The sequence below is a fragment of the Arachis ipaensis genome, chromosome B10 (genome assembly GCF_059453495.1).
Source record: "Arachis ipaensis isolate K30076 ecotype BB chromosome B10, ASM5945349v1, whole genome shotgun sequence".
Lineage (NCBI taxonomy): Eukaryota > Viridiplantae > Streptophyta > Magnoliopsida > Fabales > Fabaceae > Arachis > Arachis ipaensis.
This window is the reverse complement of record NC_142435.1, coordinates 47,576,684-47,600,488: the sequence shown is the minus strand read 5'-3', so window position 1 is coordinate 47,600,488 and position 23,805 is coordinate 47,576,684. Positions and strand designations below refer to the sequence as shown.

Sequence of the window (23,805 nt, the reverse complement as noted above, 5' to 3'; positions counted from 1 at the left end):
ATATTATTCACTGAGAGGATAAGATGAAGCCATTGGCAAGGGTGATGCCTCCAAACGATTAGCCGTGCCGTGACAGGGTATTGGATCATTTTCCCGTGAGATGACCGAAAGTAGCCGTTGACAGTGGTGATGTATCACATAAAGCCAGCCATGGAAAGGAATGAGACTGACTGGATGAAGATAGCAGGAAAGCAGAGGTTCAGAGGAACGAAAAGCATTTCCATTCGCTTATCTGAAATTCCTACTGATGAATTACATAAGTATCTCTATCCCTATTCTATTATTAAATTTCGAAAACTCCATTATCACTTTATATCTGCCTGACTGAGATTTACAAGGTGACCATAGCTTGCTTCATACCAACAATCTCCGTGGGATTCGACCCTTACTCACGTAAGGTATTACTTGGACGACCCAGTGCACTTGCTGGTTAGTTGTATCGAAGTTGTGACAATTATGAATTGAGATCAGAGCACCAAGCTTTGGAGCCATTACCAGGATTTGTTCGAGCCTGGAGATCACAATTTCGTACACCAAGTTTTTGGCGCCGTTGCCGGGGATTGTTTGTGTATGAACAACTGACGGTTCATCTTGTTGCTCAGATTAGGTAATTTTCTTTTTATTTTGTTTTCAAAAAATCTTTCAAAAATATTTTCAAAAATCTCTCATATGTTTTCGAAAAAAATAAAAATGTTTTCAAATATTTTATCCAAAATTTTTAAGAATGAATTCTAGTGTTTCATGAAGCATGTGAAGCCTGGCTGGCTGTAAAGCCATGTCTAAATTCTTTTGGACTGAGGCTTGCAATTTGTTATCAAGAGCAAGCTAGTTGGAGCTAATCCACCTGCTACTGTTCCTGATCTACCTGCTGAAGCTTCGCTGGCCATTGGCCATGTCTAGTGTTTTGGACTGGAGCTTTCTTTGAAAGCTTGGCTGGCTAGTGAGCCATGTCTAATTCCTGGACTGAAGCTTTAGACTAAGAATGCAAGATTCCTGGAATTCATATTAAAAATTTTGGAATCCTTATTTTTTCTTTTTCAATTAATTTTCGAAAAAAAAAATCCAAAAAAAATTAGAAAATCATAAAAATCAAAAATAATTTTCTGTTTCTTGTTTGAGTCTTGAGTCATGTTATAAGTTTGGTGTCACTTGCATATGCATCTTGCATTTTTTCGAAAATATCATGCATTCATAGTGTTCTTCATGATCTTCAAGTTGTTCTTGGTAAGTCTTCTTGTTTGATCTTGATGATTTTTTATTTTGTGTCTTTTCATGTTTATCATATGCATTCTTGAATTCTTAGTGTCTAAGCATTAAAGAATTCTAAGTTTGGTGTCTTGCATGTTTTCTTTGCATTAAAAATTTTTCAAAAATATGTTCTTGATGTTCATCATGACATTCAAAGTGTTCTTGGTGTTCATCTTGACATTCATAGCATTCTTGCATGCATTCATTGTTCTGATCTAAAAATTTCATGCATTGCATAATTTTCATGTTTTCATAAAAATTCAAAAAAAAAAAAAAAAATATCTTTCCCTTTTTCTCTCATCAAATTCGAAAATTTGAGTTGACTTTTTCAAAAATTTTTTAAAATCAAGTTGTTTCTTAAAAGTCAAATCAAGTTTTCAATTTGAAAATCTTATCTTTTTCAAAATCTTTTTCAAAAATCAAATCTTTTTCAAAATTCTTAGTTGTTTTCGAAAATTCCAAAAATATTTTTCAAAAATCTTTTTCTTATTTTTCCATCAAATTTTCGAAAATAACATAGTCAATTAATGTTTTGATTCAAAAATTTGAAGTTTGTTACTTGCTTGTTAAGAAAGATTCAAACTTTAAGTTCTAGAATCATATCTTGTGATTTCTTATGAATCAAGTCATTAATTATGATTTAAAAAAAATCAAATCTTTTTCAAAACTAATCCTATCATATCTTTTCAAAATATCTTCTTATCTTATCTTTTTCAAAAATATCTTTTCAAAATATCTTTTCTAACTTCCTAACTTCTTATCTCTTCAAAATTTGTTTCAACTAACTAACTAACTTTTTGTTTGTTTCTTAACTTTTTCAAAACCACCTAACTAATTCTCTCTTTCTAATTTTCGAAAATATCTTCCCCTTTTTCAAAAATTTCTTTTTAATTAACTAATTATTTTTATTTTTATTTTTATTTTCGAAAAATACTAACTAATTTTCAAAAACCAATTTTCAAAAATCACTAACTCTTTTTCAAAATAATTTTCGAAAATTATTCCTCCCCCATCTCATTCTATTTATTCATTCATATCCTAACATCTCATCTCACATCTCTTCCATTCTCACAGTTGTGTTTCTTCCTTTATATTACATTCCTTGTCTCCCCTTTTTCTTCCACTCACAAAGGGATCCATATACTGTGGTATAAAGGATCTCTATTATTATTATTATTATCATTTTTCTGTCCATTCTTCCTTGTCATATGAGCAGGAGCAAGGATAAGAACATTCTTGTGGAAGCAGATCCAGAACCTGAAAGAACTCTGAAGAGAAAATTAAGAGAAGCTAAAATACAACAATCCAGAGATAACCTTTCAGAAATTTTCGAACAGGCAGAGGAGATGGAAGCCGAAAATAATAATAATGTAAGGAAGATGCTTGGTGACTTTACTGCACCTAATTCCAATTTACATGGAAGAAGCATCTCCATTCCTGCCATTGGAGCAAACAACTTTGAGCTGAAACCTCAATTAGTTTCTCTGATGCAGCAGAACTGCAAGTTTCATGGACTTCCATCTGAAGATCCTTTTCAGTTCTTAACTGAATTCTTGCAGATATGTGATACTGTTAAGACTAATGGAATAGATCCTGAAGTCTACAGGCTCATGTTTTTCCCTTTTGCTGTAAGAGACAGAGCTAGATTATGGTTGGATTCTCAACCTAAAGACAGCCTGAACTCTTGGGATAAGCTGGTCACGGCTTTCTTAGCCAAGTACTTTCCTCCTCAAAAGCTGAGCAAGCTTAGAGCTGATGTTCAAACCTTCAGGCAGAAAGAAGGTGAATCTCTCTATGAAGCTTGGGAAAGATACAAACAGTTGACCAAAAAGTGTCCTTCTGACATGCTTTCAGAATGGACCATCCTGGATATATTCTATGATGGTCTGTCTGAGTTATCTAAGATGTCATTGGATACTTCTGCAGGTGGATCCATTCACCTAAAGAAAACGCCTGCAGAAGCTCAAGAACTCATTGACATGGTTGCTAATAACCAGTTCATGTATACTTCTGAAAGGAATCCTGTGAACAATGGGACGCCTATGAAGAAGGGAGTTCTTGAGGTTGATACTCTGAATGCCATATTGGCTCAGAATAAAACATTGACTCAGCAAGTCAATATGATCTCTCAGAGTCTGCATGGAATGCAAGCTGCATCCAACAGTACTCAAGAGGCTTCTTCTGAAGAAGAAGCTTATGATCCTGAGAACCCTGCAATAGCAGAGGTAAATTACTTAGGTGAACCTTATGGAAACACCTATAACTCAACATGGAGAAATCATCCAAATTTCTCATGGAAGGATCAAAAGCCTCAACAAGGCTTTAATAATGGTGGAAGAAACAGGTTTAGCAACAGCAAACCTTTTCCATCATCAACTCAGCAACAGACAGAGAACTCTGAACAAAATGCTTCTAATTTAGCAAATCTAGTCTCTGATCTATCTAAGGCCACTGTAAGTTTCATGAATGAAACAAGGTCTTCCATTAGAAATCTGGAAGCACAAGTGGGCCAGCTGAGTAAAAGGATCACTGATATCCCTCCTAGTACTCTCCCAAGCAATACAGAAGAGAACCCAAAAGGAGAGTGCAAGGCCATTGACATAAGCGCCATGGCCGAACCTGTAAAGGAAGGAGAGGACGCAAATCCCAAGGAGGAAGACCTCCTGGGACGTCCAGTGGTCAATAAGGAGCTTCCCTCTGGGGAACCAAAGGACTCTGAGGCTCATCTAGAGACCATAGAAATTCCATTGAACCTCCTTATACCCTTCATGAGCTCTGATGAGTATTCCTCTTCAGAAGAGAAGGAGGATGTTACTGAAGAGCAAACTTCCAAGTTTCTTGGTGCAATCATGAAGCTGAATGCCAAATTATTTGGCATTGATACTTGGGAAGTTGAACCTCCCTTGTTTATCAATGAACTAAGTGATCTGGATCAACTGACATTGCCTCAAAAGAGACAGGATCCTGGAAAGTTCATAATACCCTGTACCATAGGCACCATGATCTTTAAGGCTCTGTGTGACCTTGGTTCAGGAATAAACCTCATGCCCCTCTCTGTAATAGAGAAACTGGGAATCTATGGGGTGCAAGCTGCTAAAATCTCACTAGAGATGGCAGACAGCTCAAGAAAACAAGCTTATGGACAAGTAGAAGATGTATTAGTAAAAGTTGAGGGCCTTTACATACCTACTGATTTCATAGTCCTGGATACTGGAAAGGAAGAGGATGAATCCATCATCCTAGGAAGACCTTTCCTGGCCACAGCAAGAGCTATGATTGATGTTGACAGAGGTGAAATAGTCCTTCAATGGAATGAGAACTCCCTTGTATTCAAAACTCAAGGATCTCCCTCTGCAACCATGGAGAGGAAGCAGAAAAAGCTTCTCTCCAAGCAGAGTCAACCAGAGCCCCCACAGTCAAACTCTAAGTTTGGTGTTGGGAGGCCACAACCAAACTCTAAGTTTGGTGTTGAACTCCCATATCCAAACTCTAAGTTTGGTGTTGGAAAGTCTCAACAAAGCTCTGCACATCTGTGAGGCTCCATGAGAGCCCACTGTCAAGCTATTGACATTAAAGAAGCGTTTGTTGGGAGGCAACCCAATGTTTATTTATCTAACTCTATTATTATTGTTTTTCATATTTTCTTAGGTTTGTGATCATGTGGAGTCACAAAATAAATATAAAAATTAAAAACGGAATCAAAAACAGCAGAAGAAAAATCACACCTTGGAGGAGCATCTGTCTGGCGTTCAGCGCCAGAACAGAGCATGGTTCTGGCACTGAACGCCCAAAATGGGCAGCTTCTGGGCGCTGAACGCCAGAACAGGCATGGTTCTGGCGTTCAACGCCAGAAATGGCAGCAAATGGGCGTTGAACGCCCAAAATGGGCACCAACCTGGCGCTGAACGCCCAGAGTTGTGTGCAAGGGCATTTTGCATGCCTAAATTGGTGCAGGGATGTAAATGCCTTGACACCCCAAGATCTGTGGACCCCACAGGATCCCCACCTACCTTCACTCACTCTCTTCTCTCTTCTCAATCATCCTCTATTCCCAATAAACACTCATCCCTTCTGTCTTCCATTTACCACTCACACCCATACACCCACTTACCTTCAAAAATTCAACATCTCTTCCCCACCCAATCCCACCCATATGGCCGAATACACACAGCCATCCATCTCCTCCATATCCTCTTCTTCTTCTATTCTTTCTTCTTTTGCTCGAGGGCGAGCAACATTCTAAGTTTGGTGTGGTAAAAGCATAGCTTTTTTGTTTTTTCCATAACCATTGATGGCACCTAAGGCCAGAGAAACCTCTAGAAAGAGGAAAGGGAAGACAAAAGCTTCCATCAAGGGTCTATAGCTCAGTGGTAGAACATTTGACTGCAAATCAAGAGATCCCTGAGATACCTCAGGGGATACATTTTCTTCCACACAATTATTGGAAGCAACTAAGGGTGGAACATCAAGAGCACTCCTTCATCCTTCATGAAATCAGAGAAGATCTAAAAGCAATGAAGGAGGAGCAACAAAGACAAGGAAGAGACATAGAAGAGCTCAAGGACATCATTGGTTCCTCAAGAAGGAAACGCCACCATCACTAAGGTGGATTCATTCCTTGTTCTTCTTTCTTCTGTTTTTCGTTTTCTATGTTATGTGCTTATCTATGTTTGTGTCTTCATTACATGATCATTAGTAGTAGCAACTATGTCTTAAAGTTATGAATGTACTATGAATCCATCACCTCTCTTAAATGAAAAATGTTTTAATTCAAAAGAATAAGAAGTACATGAGTTTTGAATTTATCCTTGAACTTAGCTTAATTATATTGATGTGGTGACAATGCTTCTTGTTTTCTGAATGTATGCTTGAACAGTGCATATGTCTTTTGAAGTTGTTGTTTAAGAATGTTAAATATGTTGGCTCTTGAAAGAATGATGACTAGGAGACATGTTATTTGATAATCTGAAAAATCATAAAAATGATTCTTGAAGCAAGAAAAAGCAGCAAAGAACAAAGCTTGCAAAAAAAAAAAAAGAGGCGAAAAAAAAAATAGAAAAAAATAGAAATAAAAAGAAAAAGCAAGCAGAAAAAGCCAATAACCCTTAAAACCAAAAGGCAAGGGCAAATAAAAAGGATCCCAAGGCTTTGAGCATCAGTGGATAGGAGGGCCTAAAGGAATAAAATCCTTGTCTAAGCGGCTAAACCAAGCTGTCCCTAACCATGTGCTTGTGGCGTGTAGGTGTCAAGTGAAAACTTGAGACTGAGCGGTTAAAGTCAAGGTCCAAAGCAAAAACAAAGAGTGTGCTTAAGAACCCTGGACACCTCTAATTGGGGACTTTAGCAAAGCTGAGTCACAATCTGAAAAGGTTCACCCAATTATGTGTCTGTGGCATTTATGTATCCGGTGGTAATACTGGAAAACAAAGTGCTTAGGGCCACGGCCAAGACTCATAAAGAAGCTGTGTTCAAGAATCATCATACTGAACTAGGAGAATCAATAACACTATCTGAACTCTGAGTTCCTATAGATGCCAATCATTCTGAACCTCAATGGATAAAGTGAGATGCCAAAACTATTCAAGAGGCAAAAAGCTATAAGTCCCGCTCATATGATTGAAACTATGTTTCATTGATAGTTTGGAATTTATAGTATATTCTCTTCTTTTTATCCTATTTGATTTTCAGTTGCTTGGGGACAAGCAACAATTTAAGTTTGGTGTTGTGATGAGCGGATAATTTATACGCTTTTTGGCATTGTTTTTAGTATGTTTTTAGTAGGATCTAGTTACTTTTAGGGATGTTTTCATTAGTTTTTATGTTAAATTCACATTTCTGGACTTTACTATGAGTTTGTGTATTTTTCTGTGATTTCAGGTATTTTCTGACTGAAATTGAGGGACTTGAGCAGAAATCAGATTCAGAGGTTGAAAAAGGACTACTGATGCTGTTGGATTCTGACCTCCCTGCACTCAAAGTGGATTTTATGGAGCTACAGAACTCGAAATGGCGCGCTTCCAATTGCGTTGGAAAGTAGACATCCAGGGCTTTCCAGCAATATATAATAGTCCATACTTTGGCCAAGAATAGACGACGTAAACTGGCGTTCAACGCCAGCCTTCTGCCCAAATCTGGCGTCCAGCGCCAGAAAAGGATCCAAAACCAGAGTTGAACGCCCAAACTGGCACAGAAACTGGCGTTCAACTCCACAAATGGCCTCTGCACGTGCAATACTCAGGCTCAGCCCAAACACACACCAAGTGGGCCCAGAAAGTGGATTTATGCATCAATTACTTACTCATGTAAACCCTAGTAGCTAGTTTATTATAAATAGGACCTCTTACTATTGTATTAGGCATCTTTGGATTACCTTATGATCCTTTGATCACGTTTTAGGGGGCTGGCCATCTCGGCCATGCCTGGACCTTCACTTATGTATTTTTAACGGTAGAGTTTCTACACTCCATAGATTAAGGTGTGGAGCTCTGCTGTTCCTCAAAGATTAATGCAAAGTACTACTGTTTTCTATTCAATTCTTCTTATTTCGCTTCTAAGATATCCATTCGCACCCAAGAACGTGATGAAGGTGATGATTATGTGTGACGCTCATCATCCTTCCCCCTTATGAACGCGTGCCTGACAAACACTTCTGTTCTACATGAATTAAGCTAGAATGAGTATCTCTTAGATCTCTTAACCAGAATCTTCGTGGCGTAAGCTAGAATGATGGTGGCATTCAAGAGAATCCGGAAAGTCTAAACCTTGTCTGTGGTATTCCGAGTAGGATTCAATGATTGGATGACTGTGACGAGCTCCTAACTCGCGATTGCAGGGCGTTAGTGACAGACGCAAAAGGATAGTAAATCCTATTCCAGCATGATCGAGAACCGACAGATGAATAGCCGTGCCGTGACAGGGTGCGTGAGCATATTATTCACTGAGAGGATAAGATGAAGCCATTGGCAAGGGTGATGCCTCCAAACGATTAGCCGTGCCGTGACAGGGTATTGGATCATTTTCCTGTGAGATGACCGAAAGTAGCCGTTGACAGTGGTGATGTATCACATAAAGCCAGCCATGGAAAGGAATGAGACTGACTGGATGAAGATAGCAGGAAAGCAGAGGTTCAGAGGAACGAAAAGCATCTCCATTCGCTTATCTGAAATTCCTACTGATGAATTACATAAGTATCTCTATCCCTATTCTATTATTAAATTTCGAAAACTCCATTATCACTTTATATCTGCCTGACTGAGATTTACAAGGTGACCATAGCTTGCTTCATACCAACAATCTCCGTGGGATTCGACCCTTACTCACGTAAGGTATTACTTGGACGTCCCAGTGCACTTGCTGGTTAGTTGTATCGAAGTTGTGACAATTATGAATTGAGATAAGAGCACCAAGCTTTGGAGCCATTACCAGGATTTGTTCGAGCCTGGAGATCACAATTTCGTGCACCACTTCACTCGCAAGTTACCACATTCACTAGCCCTTTTCCTCATGCTAGGCATATCATAATGATTTAAGACATAAGTGGTGAGATCGGAGGCTTAGAAGTATGAAATTTGGCTTTTAAAACTCAAAAATCAACTTTGGGATGAAAACAGGGCCACGCGTACGCGCACTCCACGCGCACGCGTGGATGATGCTTTCTCGAAGAACGGCGCATACGCGCCAAGTGCGCCTACGCGCGAGGGGTCATTCTGCTAAAAATTTTCTAAGTTAAAAGCTGCAGAATTCACAGATTCAACCCCCAATCTTCCGACGGTCATAACTCTCTCATTTTAAATCATTTTTCGCCCGTTCTTCGAACGGCATGGACATCCCGGATCAATTTCATTTCTAAACAGATTTGGCACAAATCAAAGATTCGTAGTCCAAGTTATGTCCCGTCAAAGTACGCCCAAAAACCATATTTTCATTCAAAACCACAAAGTGCCATTTTCAAAACAAGCCACTTTCAACTCTTTTCAAAATCAATTAAAACATGCCAATTTCATCCCTTTTCTTTGAAATCAATCAAAGTGTACCAAATTCAACAACAAGCCATCCTCAACTCACGCATTGACATTTTACCAAAATTCTCAAAACTACCTCCAACCATTTTAACACTTCTCAATCAAAAGGCCAAAGGATAAACACAATATTATGTCATACATCCTTCTCATCCCAATTTCTAACAATATCAATTTCCAATCAACCATCATTATACATAATCATCATACTCACCAACAATATGGCACCACCCATCAATTCAACCTCAATCATTCATCAAGCATATATCACAACATGCATTTTCTCACATATCACACAATCAAGGCATCAATATTCATAATCACACATATGATCACATCATATATCTCAACCATTCCACAACATCATCAATTCAATGCCTATCTTAGGGCCTCTAGCCTAAGTATTTCCTACCACATTACATATTAGATACGGGAAACCGAAACCATACCTTAGCCAATTTCCCAAGCTCAACCGGAGCACTTCCAAACCACTTGTCCACAAGCTCTCAAGGTATCAACACCTCCAAGAACAGATTTTATCACACAAAACCCTCTTCCAAGCTTTCCAAAATCACCAATCAAGCTCCAATATTCACATATACACAACCTAAGCCACAATCATCATACCCATACACAACATCTCAATGCCCAAACCTCATAGAACAACAAATTACACTAGGGTTGAGAATCTTACCACACCCAAGGTCCAAAGATACAAGATTAACAAGATTAACCTTCTCCTTCAAGAGAGTTGGGTTCTATAACATCGAAGAATCCAAAATCTCAACATTTTTGCTCATGAAAGTCGAAATCAAGGGCTGGAATTTCGAACAGTAAAACGTGGCTTACCTCAAGATTAATTCTATGGGTTTTGTAGAGCTCTCCGCGGTGAACGCGTGGCCATAAACGGAGCGGCAATTGGAGCTCTAGATCAAAAGTTATGGTGGTTTGAAGATCAAGTGAGAGATAGAACTTGAGAGAGTGTTCTTCCCTCCATGGCCTCTCTTTTTCAGCGTGTATTAGTGTTGTGTGAGGAGAGAGAGTGCTGAAAACTAGGGTTTTGGTTTAGTTATGTTGGGCCAAGGGCCCACTTTGGGTCCGGTTGGACCGGTTTGGCCCGTTCGGTCCAATCTTGGTCCGATTTCCATAAAATTGGTACCAAAATTCTCGTCTCAATTTCCTCTATCATATTAAGCCATAAAAATATCATTTTTGGCTTTCTAGAATAAATTTTCATATATGGGTTAATTAGCCGTTAATTAACCGGGTCTTACATTCTACCCACCTAATTGGGAATTTTGCCCACAAAATTCAAATTCAAATTCAATTACCTGAGAATAAGTGCGGATAATCCGTTCGCATCTCCGACTCAAGTTTCCAAGTGTGTTCCTCAACACCGCCTCGACTCCAAGCCACTTTGACTAATGAAACCTCTTTTCCACGCAACCGTTTGATACTAGTATCATCAATTCTGACTGGAGCCACTGGAAGCGTCAAATCTTCTCTTAACTGAACCGATTCGGGTTCTAACACATGGCTAGCATCAGGAGTGTACTTTCGAAGCTGCGACACGTGAAATACGTCGTGCAGGTTTGAAAGATGGGGTGGTAGAGCCACCCGATATGCCACCGGCCCAATCCTCTCCAAGATCTGAAATGGACCAATGTATCGAGGATTCAACTTCTTTGCTTTAATCGCTCTACCTACTCCTGTGGTCGGAGTAACTTTCAGGAAAACATGATCTCCTGCCTCAAATTCTAAGGGCTTCCGCCTTTGATCGGCGTAACTCTTTTGACGACTCTGCGCCGTAAGCATCCTATCTCGGATTTTCTTGACTTGTTCAGTGGTCTCAGCTATCATTTCCGGCCCCAACAAGCCTTTCTCTCCAGCTTCATACCAACATAGTGGAGATTGACATTTTCTCCCATACAAAGCCTCATACGGAGCCATTCCGATGCTCGCATGGTAACTATTATTGTATGCAAACTCTACTAACGGCATATACCGATCCCAACTCGCCGGTTGGTCCAAAACACAAGCTCTCAACATATCCTCTAGTGTTTGGATCGTCCTCTCGGATTGACCATCTGTTTGAGGATGGTACGCTGTACTCAAGCTTAATCGAGTTCCAAAAGCTTTCTGAAATGCACCCCAGAACCTCGAAGTGAAACGAGGATCTCTATCAGAGATTATAGTAGCAGGTACACCATGGAGTCTCACAATCTCCTTTATGTATAACCGAGCTAGCTCCTCAAGGGTGTAAGTCATCCGAACGGGTAAAAAGTGAGCTGACTTCGTCAGTCGGTCCACGATCACCCAGATAGCATCAAAACCAGTCCTAGTCCTTGGCAATCCCGACACAAAGTCCATTGCAATACTTTCCCACTTCCATTGCGGAACATCTAAGGGTTGCAACATCCCGGAAGGTCTTTGATGTTCAATCTTTACCTTTTGACAAGTTAAGCACTTTGAAACATATTCCGCCACATCATTCTTCATACCCGGCCACCAAAACATCGCCTTTAAATCATGGTACATCTTAGTACTCCTCGGGTGAATGGAGAATCCGCTTTTGTGTGCCTCCTTTAAGATATCTTGCCTCAAAGTGCCAACATCCGGCACAATGATCCTACCCTTGAATCTCCATAACCCATCTTTTTCTTCCGACACTCTCCACTGTTTTCCTTGCTCGATAGCCGGTAACACCTTCCATAACGCTTCATCATTTTCATGAGCCTTTAGGAGTTCGGACTTAAAGTCACTCGAGATTTCTAATCGGCTCAAACACAAGGTTCTAGATACTTCTCGAGCACCAATTTTTAGACTCTCGAATCCCTTGAGCAACTTCTCCTCTTGAAGCATCATCCAAGACGCATATAACGACTTTCGACTTAACGCATCCGCCACTATATTCGCCTTTCCAGGATGGTAATTTAACTCAAAGTCATAGTCTTTCAACAATTCCATTCACCTCCTTTGCCTCATATTAAGCTCTTTCTGATCAAAGAGGTATTTCAAGCTCTTGTGATCGGAGAAGACTTGGAACTTAACCCCATAGAGATAATGCCTCCACACCTTCAAGGCAAACACAACCGCAGCGAGTTCCAAATCGTGCGTAGGATAACTAACTTCGTGAGGTCTCAACTGTTGTGAGGCATACGCCACCACATTATGATGCTGCATCAGCACGCACCCTAAGCCCTTTAACGATGCATCACAGTACACCTCAAAAGGCTCGTTCGGCTTAGGTAACACTAACACAGGTGCAGTGGTCAACTTTTTCTTCAATGTCTGAAAGCTCTCCTCGCACTCAGGAGTCCAAACAAACGGAGTGTCTTTGCGAGTTAACTTTGTCAACGGCAAAGCTAATTGCGAAAAGCCTTTGATGAACCTTCGGTAATAGCCAGCTAAACCCAGAAAACTCCTTATCTCAGTTACTGTGGTTGGTTGCTTCCAATCTATCACAGCTTCTACCTTGGTTGGATCTACGGCTATTCCCTTCTTACTCACCACGTGACCCAAAAACTTCACCTCACTCTTCCAGAACTCACACTTAGACAGTTTCGCATAGAGTTTCTTCTCCTTTAAAATCTGCAACACGGTCCGCAAGTGTTCCGCATGCTCTTCTTCAGTCTTGGAGTAAATTAGTATATCGTCAATGAAGACAACCACGAATTTATCCAGAAACGGACGGAACACTCTATTCATGTAATCCATGAATACTGCAGGAGCGTTCGTCAACCCAAAGGACATTACAGTGTACTCGTAATGACCATAACGAGTCCTGAAAGCGGTCTTAGGGATATCCTCACCCCTCACCCTTATCTGTTGATAACCGGATCGCAAATCGATCTTAGAGAAAACCCCAGCTCCTTGTAACTGATCCATGAGATCATCAATCTCGGCAATGGGTACTTATTCTTTATGCTGACCTTGTTTAGCTGCCTGTAATCCACACAGAGTCGCATACTTCCATCTTTCTTCTTTACCAGTAACACTGGAGCACCCCACGGGGAAACACTTGGTCGGATAAAGTTCTTACCCAACAATTCCTCTAACTGAGACTTTAGCTCGGCCATCTCTAACAGTGACATCCTATAAGGAGCACTTGAGATTGGTCCTGCCCCAGGCACCAACTCAATAGCAAACTCGACCTCTCGGTTAGGTGGAAATTTCTCAATATCATCGGGAAACACTTCCGGAAACTCACACACTACCGGAATCTGATCCAACCTTTGATCATCACCCGAAACACCCGCGGTTAACAACAGGATACCCTGACATTCGATTCCAGAACAGTTCACCATCATCGAATTCAAGTAATAATTATTCACCACGACCGGCCCTTCTGTATCCTCCGGCATAAAGTACACCGACTTTGTAGAACAATCAAGCAGGACATGGTTCTCAGATAACCAGTCCAATCCCAAGATAAGATCAAGACCGATCATCGGTAAGCAGATTAAATTATGGACAAAATCACGCTGCTTAAACCTAAACGAAACTTTCGGGCATCCTAGCCTAGTTATCATGGCTTCATGGGTAGCATTATACACTCTTAGGTCATAACCTAAGGTTACGATCTTCAATCCTAACTCATGGGCTTTGTCAAATGCAATAAATGAGTGTGATGCTCCCGAATCAAATAAAGCATTTAAAGTTTGACCAGCCATTTCACAATTACCTCGAATGAGTGTCTCGGATCCCTCTGCACCCACAGCTGAGGTGGTGAACACCCGACCAGTTTGTTGTACTTTTCCAGCACCTTGCTTCTGCTTCTCTGGACACCATGGGAGCTTATGTCCTGCCTTTCCACAATTGTAGCACAAACCCCATCCGGCCTTGCATGGTACACCCGGATGGTGACTTCCACACTTAGTACAAGATTGATCATTTTGAGGCTGCTTCCCAAACTTTTTCCCTTGGGAGTAGTTGTTGTTGGGCCTCCTAAAGGAACCTCCCCTCTTGAAGGGCGGACCTCTAGGTGCAAAGCTCTTCCCTCGGTTCTGGGAAAATGATCGTTTGTGACTTCCTTTCTCAGCGGCTGCCCTCTTCACACACTCTTCAGCAACCCTACACTTGTTCACCAATTCGGAGAAAGTTCTAATCTCCATTGGTCCCACTGAACTGAAAATATCACTCCGGAGTCCTCCTTCGTACTTAACACACTTCCATTCCTCATATTCCACCGGAGTCCCTTGACACATACGAGAGAATCTGAACAGCTCCTCAAACTTGTCAGTATACTCAGATACGGACATAGTACATTGCTTCAGCTGCAACAATTCAAGCTCCTTGGCCGTCCTAGCAGAAGTCGGAAAGTACTTCTTATAGAACTCCTCTTGGAAGACATTCCAGGTGATATAATCATCACCCTGCTGCAGGAGGCGTCGGATTCCTTGCCACCAATGCGACGCTTCCCCAGTGAGCAAATAGGTAGCGAACTCTACACGCTGCCCTTCAGGTACCACCTGCGCTTGCAGTGCTCGTTCCATGGCTTGAAACCACGTATCGGCTTCAGTCGGGCTAGTAGTTCCCTTGAACTTCGGTGGATTAACCTTCAAAAAGTTCGCCAGTGTCATCGGACCCTGAACTCCACCTCCGTCATTACCATGGTTGTTCATCTGTTGACCAAGAGCCTCAGCAGTGGCTTGCATAGCAGCAACCATGTTCTCCAACGCAGTCATAAAGTTCACCGGGTCATTAGGGTAATTCTCCGGCACACGAGCATTAGTACGACCTCTCGCACGACCTCTACCGCATCCACGAGGCGCCATCTGGTTCCTATACACACCAAACAATCGATATTAAGTTGATCAGTCTCAATATCGGAAGTTTAGTGCTTCAAAGTCCCAAATGCATGCTCATGAACGTTTATGCCAATTATATCAAGCAGATATACTAATAGCACATAACACACATACAGAGAATGCACAGAAGCATAGTCAGTCCATTCCTCAGGCTCTACAGGAACGAACTGCTCTGATACCATAATGTAACACCCTACCATACAGAGTCTTATGCTTAAGTCATAATTCAGAGATGGCAAGGTATTACGACCTCTAAAACAAAAATTTAGTACGTATAGTAGTATGAATAATTGATTATAACTAGGAGCCTTGTAGAAAAAAAAAGGGGTAAACAAAAACCGTAACTCGAACGCGCAACACTCCGATCGATAACGTAACGAACAAGGATAAACCAACGCGAGATAATATATATAAAGAGTGTCAAAAATTGGAATATCGAGACTCAAAACCCGATTGCGAAGATAACCGGTCCGAGCATAGTAATATATACAAATAATAAAATAAGGAAAACCCCAAAGAAAACCCAAAGGGACACAAATACATAAAACCTATTCTCCAAAATCTCCCATAAGAGGAGTCATCATAGTTTGTATTATTTAATGGAGATAAAAGTATCTAAACAAGATATATAACCCAAAACAGAGTCCCGAGAACAAAGGATCTTCGCTAATCCAGAAGTCTCCAGCATGCCTTAACGAGAAGCCTCGCGTCCTGCATCTGAAAACCACAAAATCCGCATGGGTGAGAACCAGAGGTCCCCAGCACAGTAACAGCTTCCACATATATAATACATAATAATAGAGGAAAGCCGAAGGCAATCCTAGAGCTTCCTCCAGATAATATCAAAGCTTATAAACAAGCTAAACCGTAAGTGGCAACTGACTAAAGATTCTTCAGTCTAACTAATACTTCCCTTTCCAATTCCTTTAGACCTCCCAACCACCAGCAGGAGTATAATATAGCAAACACAGTTATATCAGACAAGAGATTTACAAATAGGAACAGATAAGACATTTAGACAATTAGCAAGTAATATGCAGTCAAATAGGCAATCTCAAACAATTCATGTAGTATGCTTATGATGCATGCCTGTCCCTAGTGGCTGATGATATCATCTGTCGGTTATAGAGCCAACCCGACAAGTCCTGGTAGCTAATCATTGGACTGTCCCTCTGTCGTGCATCCCCAACTCGAGTTATACTCATCATAAAATTGATCATAAACATGATCCATATCCATCACCCTCACTGGTGAATATTTACGGGGGCGAGCTCATCCGGGCCTTTCACAGTGCCCGGCCACACTTACGACATAGGGTCAAAAGAGCTTCGAGTCTCAACCTGGAGCACGTGGTGGCTAGCCACTGCTACTACCCAGGGAAACCCTCATCTCCAATGGTGGAAGTGCCAACATTCACAATTCATTCAACAGCATATATGCATTTATACTTAGCCATAAACATGGCTCTGCCGCCACACGGCATAATCCAGCCATCCGGCTCACGGTTAAATCCATAACCAGCCAATTCATTAACAATTACGGCCTTTCGGCCCATGGCATAACAAGCACTTCCACCGCCATTCTCCGCATCTCACATAATCATCTTTGATCCTCAATGATCATTCATTTTTCCCTTGCTTCACTCGCAAGTTACCACATTCACTAACCCTTTTCCTCATGCTAGGCATATCATAATGATTTAAGACATAAGTGGTGAGATCGGAGGCTTAGAAGTATGAAATTTGGCTTTTAAAACTCAAAAATCAACTTTGGGATGAAAACAGGGCCACGCGTACGCGCACTCCACTCGCACGCATGGATGATGCTTTCTCGAAGAACGGAACATACGCGCCAAGTGCGCCTACGCGCGAGGGGTCATTCTGCTAAAAATTTTCTAAGTTAAAAGCTGCAGAATTCACAGATTCAACCCCCAATCTTCCGACGGTCATAACTCTCTCATTTTAAATCATTTTTCACCCGTTCTTCGAACGACATGGACATCCCGGATCCAATTTCATTTCTAAACAGATTTGGCACAAATCAAAGATCCGTAGTCCAAGTTATGTCCTGTCAAAGTATGCCCAAAAACCATATTTTCATTCAAAACCACAAAGTGCCATTTTCAAAACAAGCCACTTTCAACTCTTTTCAAAATCAATTAAAACATGCCAATTTCATCCCTTTTCTTTGAAATCAATCAAAGTGTACCAAATTCAACAACAAGCCATCCTCAACTCACGCATTGACATTTTACCAAAATTCTCAAAACTACCTCCAACCATTTTAACACTTCTCAATCAAAAGGCCAAAGGATAAACACAATATTATGTCATACATCCTTCTCATCCCAATTTCTAACAATATCAATTTCCAATCAACCATCATTATACATAATCATCATACTCACCAACAATATGGCACCACCCATCAATTCAAACTCAATCATTCATCAAGCATATATCACAACATGCATTTTCTCACATATCACACAATCAAGGCATCAATATTCATAATCACACATATGATCACATCATATATCTCAACCATTCCACAACATCATCAATTCAATGCCTATCTTAGGGCCTCTAGCCTAAGTATTTCCTACCACATTACATATTAGATACGGGAAACCAAAACCATACCTTAGCCAATTTCCCAAGCTCAACCGGAGCACTTCCAAACCACTTGTCCACAAGCTCTCAAGGTATCAACACCTCCAAGAATAGATTTTATCACACAAAACCCTCTTCCAAGCTTTCCAAAATCACCAATCAAGCTCCAATATTCACATATACACAACCTAAGCCATAATCATCATACCCATACACATCTCAATGCCCAAACCTCATAGAACAACAAATTACACTAGGGTTGAGAATCTTACCACACCCAAGGTCCAAAGAGACAAGATTAACCTTCTCCTTCAAGAGAGTTGGGTTCTATAACATCGAAGAACCCAAAATCTCAACATTTTTGCTCATGAAACTCGAAATCAAGGGCTGGAATTTCGAACAGTAAAACGTGGCTTACCTCAAGATTAATTCTATGGGTTTTTTAGAGCTCTCCGCGGTGAACGCGTGGCCGCAAACGGAGCGACAATCGAAGCTCTAGATCAAAAGTTATGGTGGTTTGAAGATCAAGTGAGAGATAGAACTTGAGAGAGTGTTCTTCCCTCCATGGCCTCTCTTTTTCAGCGTGTATTAGTGTTGTGTGAGGAGAGAGAGTACTGAAAACTAGGGTTTTGGTTTAGTTATGTTGGGCCAAGGGCCCACTTTGGGTCCGGTTGGACCGGTTTGGCCCGTTCGGTCCAATCTTGGTCCGATTTCCATAAAATTGGTACCAAAATTCTCGTCTCAATTTCCTCTATCATATTAAGCCATAAAAATATCATTTTTGGCTTTCTAGAATAAATTCTCATATATGGGTTAATTAGCCGTTAATTAACCGGGTCTTACACATAAGATATAAAATAAATCTATAAAAGTAGTTTTTATACTAAACTAGTAACCTAGGTTTACAGAAAATGAGTAACTAAGTGCAGATAGTGCAAAAATCCACTTCCGGGTCCCACTTGGTGTGTGCTTGGGCTGAGCAATGAAGCTTTCACGTGCATAGGCTGTTCATGGAGTTAAACACCAGCTTGGGTGCCAGTTTGGGCGTTAACTCCAATTCTGGTGCCAGTTTGGGTGTTTTATGCCAGAAAGTTTTAGGCTGGCTTTGAGCGCCAGTTTGGGCCATCAAATCTCGGGCAAAGTATAGACTATTATATATTGGTGGAAAGCCCAGGATGTCTACTTTCCAACGCAATTGAGAGCGCGCCAATTGGTTATCTGTAGTTCCAGAAAATCTACTTCGAGTGTAGGAGGGTCATAATCCAACAGCATCTGCAGTCCTTTTTTAGCCTCTGAATCAGATTTTTGCTCAAGTCTCTCAATTTCAGCTAGAAAATACCTGAAATTACAGAAAAATACACAAAATCATAGTAAAGTCCAGAAATATAATTTTTTGTATAAAAACTAATAAAAATATAATAAAAAGTAACTAAAAAATACTAAAAACTATGTAAAAACAATGCCAAAAAGGATATAAATTATCTGCTCATCACAAAACCAAACTTAAATTGTTGCTTGTTCTCAAGCAACTAAAAACAAAATAGGATAAAAAGAAGAGAAAATACAATAAATTCCAAACTTATCAATGAACTTAGTTCCAATTAGATGAGCGGGACTAGTAGCCTTTTTGCTTCTGAACAGTTTTGGCATCTTACTTTATCCTTTTGAAGTTCAGAATGATTGGCATCCATAGGAACTTAGAATTCAGATAGTGTTATTGATTTTCTTAGTTCAGTATGTTGATTCTTGAACACAGCTACTTTATGAGTCTTGGCCGTGACCCTAAGCATTTTGTTTTCCAAGTATTACCACCGGATGCATAAATGCCACAGACACATAACTGGGTGAACCTTTTCAGATTATGACTCAGCTTTGCTAGAGTCCCCAGTTAGAGGTGCCCAGAGTTCTTAAGAACACTCTTTTTGCTTTGTACCACGACTTTAACCGCTCAGTCTCAAGCTTTTCACTTGACACCTTCACGCCACAAGCACATGGTTAGGGACAGCTTGGTTTAGCCGCTTAGGCCAGAATTTTATTCCTTTGGGCCCTCCAATCCATTAATGCTCAAAGCCTTGGATCCTTTTTACCCTTGCCTTTTGGTTTAAAGGGCTATTGGCTTTTTCTGCTTGCTTTTTCTTTTTTCTTTCTTTTTTTTTCTTTTTCTTTATATTTTTTTTGCCATTTCTTTTTTTCATTTTTTTTCGCAAGCTTTGTCTATTCACTGCTTTTTCTTGCTTCAAGAATCAATTTTATGATTTTTCAGATTATCAATAACATTTCTCTTTTTTCATTATTCTTTCAAGAGCCAACAATTTTAACATTCATAAACAACAAATTCAAAACTATGCATTGTTCAAGTATTCATTCAGAAAACAAAAAGTATTGCCACCACATCAAAATAATTAAACTAATTTCAAGATAGAATTCGAAATCATGCACTTTTTGTTCTTTTGCAATTAAAAACATTTTTCATTTAAGAAAGGTGAAGGATTCATAGGACATTCATAGCTTTAAGACATAGACACTAGACATTAATGATCATGTAATAAAGACACAAACATAGACAAAACATAAAGCATATAATTCGAAAAACAGAAAAATAAGAACAAGAAAATTAAAGAACGGGTCCACCTTAGTGATGGCGGCTAGTTCTTCCTCTTGAAGATCTTATGGAGTGCTTGAGCTCCTTTATGTCTCTTCCTTGCCTTTGTTGCTCCTCCCTCATAGCTCTTTGGTCCTCTCTGATTTCATTGAGGATAATGGAGTGCTCTTGGTGCTCCATCCTTAGTTGTCCCATGTTAGAACTCAGTTCTCCTAAAGAGGTATTGATTTGCTCCCAATAGTTTTGTAGAGAAAAGTGCATCCCTTGAGGCATCTCAGGGATTTCTTGATGAGGAATTTTCTCATGCTCTTGTTGAGGTCCATGAGTGGGCTCTCTTGTTTGCTCCATTCTCTTTCTAGTGATGTGCTTTTGAGATGAATCTCTCCATCTCCCATGACTCAGAGTTGGAAGCAATTGCCTTCCCTTTCTTCTTTCTAGAGATTTCTCCGGCCTTAGGTGCCATTAATGGTTATGGAAAAACAAAAAAGTAGAGCTTTTTCCACACCAAACCTAAAAGGTTTGCTCGTCCTCGAGCAAAAGAAGCAAGAAAGGAGTAGAAGAAGAAGAAAGGGAGGAGATGGAGAGTAGTAGTGGTTTCGGCCAAGGGGGTAGTAGTGTGTATGATGTGTGAAAATTGAAGGCAGTGAGGAGGGGTATTTATAGGGTAGGAGAGAGATGGAATTCGGTCATGAAGGGTGGGTTTGAGAGGGAAATGGTTTGAATTTGAATGGTGAGGTAGGTGGGGTTTATGATGGATAGATGTGAGTGGTGAAGAGAATATGGGGAAGAGGGTAGGATTTGATAGGTGAAGGGTATTTGGGAAAGAGTGTTATGGAAAGATGTGAAGAGGAGAGAAGAAGAGGTGGGGTAGGTGGGGATCCTGTGGGGTCCACAGATCCTGAGGTGTTAAGGAATTCTGCTCCCTGCACTATTCTGGCGTTCAAACACCCTCTGTGTGCCAATTCTGGCGTTAAACGCCAGCCCTACTACCTTTCCTAGCATTAAACGCCAGTCTGCTGCCCCTTTATGGCGTTAAACGCCAGCCAGACACCCTTTTCTGGTGTTAAACGCCCAGAGTGCTGCCCATTCTGGCGTTTAACGCCCAGAATGCTGCCAGGCTGGGCGTTAAACACCCATTCTGCTATCCTTACTGGTGTTTAAATGCCAGTAAGCCTATCCTCCAGGGTGTGCTATTTTTTATGCTGTTTTTGATTTTGCTTTAATTCTACAGTTGTTCTTATGACTTCACATGATCATCAACCTAAAGAAAACATAAAATGACTATGGAAAATAAATAAATATAATTAAATAACATTGGGTTGCCTCCCAACAAGTGCTTCTTTAATGTCAATAGCTTGACAGTGAGCTCTTAAAGAGCTTCACAGAGACTCAGAGCTTGATGATGACCTCCCAACACCAAACGTAGAAGTTGAGTGTGGGGACTCTGTTTGACTCTGTATTGAGAGAAGTCTTTCATGCTTCCTCTCCATGGTTACATAAGAAGATCCTTGAGCCTTAAACATAAGGTAGTCCTCATTCAATTGAAGGACTAACTCTTCTATGTCCACATCAATCACAGCTCTTGCTGTGGCTAGGAAGGGTCTTCCAAGGATAATGGATTCATCCTCATCCTTCCCAGTGTCTAGGATTATGAAATCAGCAGGGATGTAAAAGCCTTCAACCTTTACTAAGACATCCTCTACAAGTCCATAAGCCTGTTTCCTTGAATTGTCTGCCATCTCTAATGAGATTCTTGCATCTTGTACCTCAAAGATCCCCAGTTTCTCCATTACAGAGAGTGGCATGAGGTTTATTCCTGATCCCAGGTCACACAGAGCCTTGTCAAAGGTCATGGTGCCTATGGTACAAGGTATTAAGAAATTTCTGGGATCCGATTTTTTCTGAGGTAATTTCTGCTGAACCAAGGCATTCAGTTCATTGATGAGCAATGGAGGTTCATCCTCCCAAGTCTCATTACCAAATAACTTGGCATTCAGATTCATGATTGCTCCTAGATACGGAGCAACTTGCTTTTCAACAATATCTTCATCCTCTTCAGAGGAAGAATACTTATTAGAGCTCATGAATGGCAACAGTAAGTTTAGTGGAATCTCTATGGTCTCTATATGAGCCTCAGATTCCTTTTGTTCCTCAATGGGGAACTCCTTATTGGTCAGTGGACGTCCAGCAGGGTCTTCCTCACTGGAAATCACTGTCTTTTTGCTCTCTCCAGGTTCGGCCACTTTGGATATAGTTATGGCCTTGCACTCTCTTTTGGTATTCTCTTCTGTATTGCTTGGGAGAGTACTAGGGAGAGTTTCAGTAATTCTTTTACTCAGTTGACCCACTTGTGCCTCCAAATTTTTTATGGAGGACCTTATTTCAGTCATAAAACTAAGAGTGGTCTTAGATAGATCAGAGACTATGGTTGCTAAGTTAGAGAGGCTCTGCTTAGAATTCTCTGTCTGTTGCTCAGAAGATGATGGAAAAGGTTTGCTATTGCCAAACTTATTTCTCCCACCATTATTATTATTGAAGCCTTGTTGAGGCTTCTGTTGATCCTTCCATGAGAGATTTGGATGATTTCTCCATGAAGGATTATAGGTGTTTCCATAGGATTCTCCCATGTAATTCACCTCTTCCATTGCAGGATTCTCAGGGTCATAAGCTTCTTCTTCAGAGGAAGCTTCTTTAGTACTGGCGGATGCAGCTTGCATTCCAGTCAGACTCTGAGAAATTATATTGACTTTCTGAGTCAATATTTTATTCTGAGCCAATATGGCATTCAGAGTATCAATCTCAAGAACTCCTTTCTTCTGAGTCATCCCATTGTTCACAGGATTTCTTTCAGAAGTGTACATGAACTGGTTATTTGCAACCATTTCAATGCGTTCCTAGGCTTCTGCAGGCGTCTTCTTCGGATGAAGAGCTCCACCAGCAGAATGATCCAATGACATCTTGGACAATTCAGACAGACCATCATAGAATATACATAAGATGCTCCATTCTGAAAGCATGTCAGAAGGACACCTTTTAATCAATTGCTTGTATCTTTCCCAAGCTTCATAGAGGGATTCATCTTCCTTCTGTTTGAAGGTTTAGACTTCCACTCTAAGCTTGCTCAACTTTTGAGGTGGAAAGAATTTGGCCAAGAAAGTATTGACCAACTTTTTCCAAGAGTTCAGGCTTTCTTTAGGTTGTGAGTCCAACCATATCCTAGCTCTGTCTCTTACAGTAAAAGGGAAAAGCATAAGTCTGTAGACCTCAGGATTAACCCCATTGGTCTTAACAGTGTCACATATTTGCAAGAATTCAGCTAAGAACTGATGAGGATCTTCCAATGGAAGTCCATGAAACTTGCAATTCTGCTGCATTAGAGAAAATAATTGAGGTTTAGGCTCAAAGTTGTTTGCTCCAATTACAGGAATTGAGATGCTTCTTCCATAGAAGTCAGAAGTGGGTGCAGTAAAGTCACCAAGCATCTTCCTTGCATCTCCACCATTGTTGTTATTTTT

At 40.5% G+C, this 23,805-nt stretch overlaps 1 non-coding gene across 1 annotated transcript; it reads left to right on the top strand.

The window, feature by feature from the left end:
• Positions 1 to 23,301: 23,301 nt before the first annotated feature.
• On the top strand, positions 23,302 to 23,409 carry LOC148579939 (small nucleolar RNA R71). Its single transcript, XR_015899649.1, has one exon. It is a non-coding gene; the product is annotated as a small nucleolar RNA R71 (small nucleolar RNA).
• The last annotated feature ends 396 nt before the right edge of the window (positions 23,410 to 23,805 follow it).